Source organism: Pseudophryne corroboree, unplaced genomic scaffold, assembly GCF_028390025.1.
Source record: "Pseudophryne corroboree isolate aPseCor3 unplaced genomic scaffold, aPseCor3.hap2 scaffold_412, whole genome shotgun sequence".
In the NCBI taxonomy this organism is placed as follows: Eukaryota; Metazoa; Chordata; class Amphibia; order Anura; family Myobatrachidae; genus Pseudophryne; species Pseudophryne corroboree.
Window position 1 is genome coordinate 76,133 of NW_026970046.1, and position 6,000 is coordinate 82,132.

Genomic DNA, 6,000 nt, shown 5'->3' on the forward strand with positions numbered 1-6,000 from the left:
TGAGGATGGAAGCACTCAGCCTCTCGCTAGAAAAATGAAAAGACTCAAGCTGGCAAAAGCAGCACAGCAAAGAACTGTGCATTCTTCGAAATCCCAAATCCACAAGGAGAGTCCAATTGTGTCGGTTGCGATGCCTGACCTTCCCAACACTGGACGTGAAGAGCATGCGCCTTCCACCATTTGCACGCCCCCTGCAAGTGCTGGAAGGAGCACCCGCAGTCCAGTTCCTGATAGTCAGATTGAAGATGTCAGTGTTGAAGTACACCAGGATGAGGAGGATATGGGTGTTGCTGGCGCTGGGGAGGAAATTGACCAGGAGGATTCTGATGGTGAGGTGGTTTGTTTAAGTCAGGCACCCGGGGAGACACCTGTTGTCCGTGGGAGGAATATGGCCGTTGACATGCCAGGTGAAAATACCAAAAAAATCAGCTCTTCGGTGTGGAGGTATTTCACCAGAAATGCGGACAACAGGTGTCAAGCCGTGTGTTCCCTTTGTCAAGCTGTAATAAGTAGGGGTAAGGACGTTAACCACCTCGGAACATCCTCCCTTATACGTCACCTGCAGCGCATTCATAATAAGTCAGTGACAAGTTCAAAAACTTTGGGTGACAGCGGAAGCAGTCCACTGACCAGTAAATCCCTTCCTCTTGTAACCAAGCTCATGCAAACCACCCCACCAACTCCCTCAGTGTCAATTTCCTCCTTCCCCAGGAATGCCAATAGTCCTGCAGGCCATGTCACTGGCAATTCTGACGATTCCTCTCCTGCCTGGGATTCCTCCGATGCATCCTTGCGTGTAACGCCTACTGCTGCTGGCGCTGCTGTTGTTGCTGCTGGGAGTCGATGGTCATCCCAGAGGGGAAGTCGTAAGCCCACTTGTACTACTTCCAGTAAGCAATTGACTGTTCAACAGTCCTTTGCGAGGAAGATGAAATATCACAGCAGTCATCCTGCTGCAAAGCGGATAACTGAGGCCTTGACAACTATGTTGGTGTTAGACGTGCGTCCGGTATCCGCCGTTAGTTCACAGGGAACTAGACAACTTATTGAGGCAGTGTGCCCCCGTTACCAAATACCATCTAGGTTCCACTTCTCTAGGCAGGCGATACCGAGAATGTACACGGACGTCAGAAAAAGACTCACCAGTGTCCTAAAAAATGCAGTTGTACCCAATGTCCACTTAACCACGGACATGTGGACAAGTGGAGCAGGGCAGGGTCAGGACTATATGACTGTGACAGCCCACTGGGTAGATGTATGGACTCCCGCCGCAAGAACAGCAGCGGCGGCACCAGTAGCAGCATCTCGCAAACGCCAACTCTTTCCTAGGCAGGCTACGCTTTGTATCACCGCTTTCCAGAATACGCACACAGCTGAAAACCTCTTACGGCAACTGAGGAAGATCATCGCGGAATGGCTTACCCCAATTGGACTCTCCTGTGGATTTGTGGCATCGGACAACGCCAGCAATATTGTGTGTGCATTAAATATGGGCAAATTCCAGCACGTCCCATGTTTTGCACATACCTTGAATTTGGTGGTGCAGAATTTTTTAAAAAACGACAGGGGCGTGCAAGAGATGCTGTCGGTGGCCAGAAGAATTGCGGGACACTTTCGGCGTACAGGCACTACGTACAGAAGACTGGAGCACCACCACAAACTACTGAACCTGCCCTGCCATCATCTGAAGCAAGAAGTGGTAACGAGGTGGAATTCAACCCTCTATATGCTTCAGAGGTTGGAGGAGCAGCAAAAGGCCATTCAAGCCTATACAATTGAGCACGATATAGTAGGTGGAATGCACCTGTCTCAGGCGCAGTGGAGAATGATTTCAACGTTGTGCAATGTTCTGATGCCCTTTGAACTTGCCACACGTGAAGTCAGTTCAGACACTGCCAGCCTGAGTCAGGTCATTCCCCTCATCAGGCTTTTGCAGAAGAAGCTGGAGACATTGAAGGAGGAGCTAACACGGAGCGATTCCGCTAGGCATGTGGGACTTGTGGATGGAGCCCTTAATTCGCTTAACAAGGATTCACGGGTGGTCAATCTGTTGAAATCAGAGCACTACATTTTGGCCACCGTGCTCGATCCTAGATTTAAAGCCTACCTTGGATCTCTCTTTCCGGCAGACACAAGTCTGCTGGGGTTGAAAGACCTGCTGGTGACAAAATTGTCAAGTCAAGCGGAACGCGACCTGTCAACATCTCCTCCTTCACATTCTCCCGCAACTGGGGGTGCGAGGAAAAGGCTCAGAATTCCGAGCCCACCCGCTGGCGGTGATGCAGGGCAGTCTGGAGCGACTGCTGATGCTGACATCTGGTCCGGACTGAAGGACCTGACAACGATTACGGACATGTCGTCTACTGTCACTGCATATGATTCTCTCAACATTGATAGAATGGTGGAGGATTATATGAGTGACCGCATCCAAGTAGGCACGTCACACAGTCCGTACTTATACTGGCAGGAAAAAGAGGCAATTTGGAGGCCCTTGCACAAACTGGCTTTATTCTACCTAAGTTGCCCTCCCACAAGTGTGTACTCCGAAAGAGTGTTTAGTGCCGCCGCTCACCTTGTCAGCAATCGGCGTACGAGGTTACATCCAGAAAATGTGGAGAAGATGATGTTCATTAAAATGAATTATAATCAATTCCTCCGCGGAGACATTGACCAGCAGCAATTGCCTCCACAAAGTACACAGGGAGCTGAGATGGTGGATTCCAGTGGGGACGAATTGATAATCTGTGAGGAGGGGGATGTACACGGTGATATATCGGAGGGTGATGATGAGGTGGACATCTTGCCTCTGTAGAGCCAGTTTGTGCAAGGAGAGATTAATTGCTTCTTTTTTGGGGGGGGGTCCAAACCAACCCGTTATATCAGTCACAGTCGTGTGGCAGACCCTGTCACTGAAATGATGGGTTGGTTAAAGTGTGCATGTCCTGTTTTGTTTATACAACATAAGGGTGGGTGGGAGGGCCCAAGGACAATTCCATCTTGCACCTCTTTTTTCTTTTCTTTTTCTTTGCATCATGTGCTGATTAGGGAGGGTTTTTTGGAAGGGACATCCTGCGTGACACTGCAGTGCCACTCCTAAATGGGCCCGGTGTTTGTGTCGGCCACTAGGGTCGCTAATCTTACTCACACAGTCAGCTACCTCATTGCGCCTCTTTTTTTCTTTGCGTCATGTGCTGTTTGGGGAGGGTTTTTTGGAAGGGACATCCTGCGTGACACTGCAGTGCCACTCCTAGATGGGCCCGGTGTTTGTGTCGGCCACTAGGGTCGCTAATCTTACTCACACAGCTACCTCATTGCGCCTCTTTTTTTCTTTGCGTCATGTGCTGTTTGGGGAGGGTTTTTTGGAAGGGACATCCTGCGTGACACTGCAGTGCCACTCCTAGATGGGCCCGGTGTTTGTGTCGGCCACTAGGGTCGCTAATCTTACTCACACAGCTACCTCATTGCGCCTCTTTTTTTCTTTGCGTCATGTGCTGTTTGGGGAGGGTTTTTTGGAAGGGCCATCCTGCGTGACACTGCAGTGCCACTCCTAGATGGGCCCGGTGTTTGTGTCGGCCACTAGGGTCGCTAATCTTACTCACACAGCTACCTCATTGCGCCTCTTTTTTTCTTTGCGTCATGTGCTGTTTGGGGAGGGTTTTTTGGAAGGGCCATCCTGCGTGACACTGCAGTGCCACTCCTAGATGGGCCCGGTGTTTGTGTCGGCCACTAGGGTCGCTAATCTTACTCACACAGCTACCTCATTGCGCCTCTTTTTTTCTTTGCGTCATGTGCTGTTTGGGGAGGGTTTTTTGGAAGGGACATCCTGCGTGACACTGCAGTGCCACTCCTAGATGGGCCCGGTGTTTGTGTCGGCCACTAGGGTCGCTTATCTTACTCACACAGCAACCTCGGTGCAAATTTTAGGACTAAAAATAATATTGTGAGGTGTGAGGTATTCAGAATAGACTGAAAATGAGTGTAAATTATGGTTTTTGAGGTTAATAATACTTTGGGATCAAAATGACCCCCAAATTCTATGATTTAAGCTGTTTTTTAGTGTTTTTTGAAAAAAACACCCGAATCCAAAACACACCCGAATCCGACAAAAAAAATTCGGTGTGGTTTTACCAAAACGCGTTCGAACCCAAAACACGGCCGCGGAACCGAACCCAAAACCAAAACACAAAACCCGAAAAATTTCAGGCGCTCATCTCTAGGTTAATTTGTGAGGGTGAATAGTGGTTGGTGGAGCAACAGAGTCAAGAGCAGAAGTAAGGGAAGCATTGTATGTGGAAGTGGCTTGTTCAGGGCATGAGAGAGAGAGAATAGGAGAGAGAAGTGAGTCAAACAGGGAGGAAAGGAATGTGGTGTCAATAGCTTCAATGTTACGCTTAGTGATGGTAGCCTTAGGAGGTAGAGATGGGGAAGTCGAGAGAGATAGGTTGAAGGAGAGCAGGTGGTGGTCAGAGAGGGGAAATGGGGAGTTGGAAAAATCAGAAATATCACAGCGGTGAGTGAAGACCAGATCCAGTGAGCTCCCATTCACATGGGAGGGTGAGGAGGTCCACTGGGAGAGACCAAGTGAAGAGGTGAGGTTAAGGAGTTTAGAGGCAGGGGATTGTGTGGGGATGTCAATAGGGATGTTGAAATCGCCTAGGATAATGGTGGGAATGTCAGAAGAGAGGAAGTGAGGAAGCCAGGAAGCAAAGTTGTCGATTAATTTGGAAGCAGTGCCAGGGGGGCGGTAAATGACAGCTACTCTAAGATGGACTGGTTGGAAGAGGCATATGGCGTGGACCTCAAATGTAGAGAATATAAGGGATGGTTCTGGTGGTATGAGTTGGTAGGAGTAACTAGAAGGTAAAAGGACCCCAACACCACCCCCATGGCGACCCCCAGGTCGGGGTGTGTGTGTGAATGTAAGGCCCCCAGCAGAGAGAGCAGCAGCAGAAGTAGTGTCAGAGGGCGTAATCCAAGTTTCAGTAATGGCTAGTAGGTGTAGGGAGTTGGAAATGAAAAGGTCATGAGTGGGGACCAGTTTGTTATAAACAGATCTGGCATTCCAGAGGGCACAGGATAGGGGGTATGAGTTTGTGGGAGAGATGTGAATTAGATTTTCAGGGTTGCTGTAGCGATGAGGTGGGATTAACTTTGAGGGCAGGGATGATGAGAGAGTAGTGATGGTACGGGTGCCTGAGCTAGGAGGGGAAACTGCAGGAGGTGGGCAGGGAGGGAGGTCAGTGTGATGTGGATGGGGGTGTGGGGAGGTGACAGGGAAGGGAGAGAGGGAGCAGGGCTGAGTTGTGGGGTAGCAGGACCATGGGGCAGAGGTGAATGAAAGTGGGGTAACAGGAAAGGTGGGGGAAGAAAACAGAGGGATGGAGGGGAGACAGAGGAGGGGAGAGAGGAGGAGGTGGAGGAGACTAGGGGGGAAGGCTAAAGATACATTATTAGGTAGACACTGAGTGATGTGGGGAGTATAAGAAAACCTTGACATAGTGTTAAGTAGGTAAATAGGTTGAGGGAAAGTGGAAGTAGGAGAGGAGACTGTAAGGCAATCCGAGCAGAAGAATTGCAGAAATGCAGGTGAGAAAAGCAGTGTAGGCTCAAGGGGTGTAGATTTAGTATGAAATGAGTCAAAAGCGTAGATAAAGTGGGTGCAGAAAAGTATTTGGAGTGTAAGAAATGAAAGGATTGTGAGAGGTTTAAGAAGCAATGGTAATTATGTTAGATGTTTTAAGTGTTTGCAGGTAAAATTGCATTGGTGCAGCTGTGCTTAAAAAACAAAATTACAATAATACAGATACAGGCATTTGTAGGTGAAATGGATGGTTTATGAAATGTCCAACTAAGGTAGTTCTGTGCTATGTAATCAGATGCAACAATCAGGAGGTGAGTGATCTGAGGAGTAAGTGACTCACATTTGTTATTAGTTCTTCAGTTTTCTTTGTTTTGTTAGATTGGTGTGCTTCTGTTTTCCTTCTTTTTCACTTCGATTGA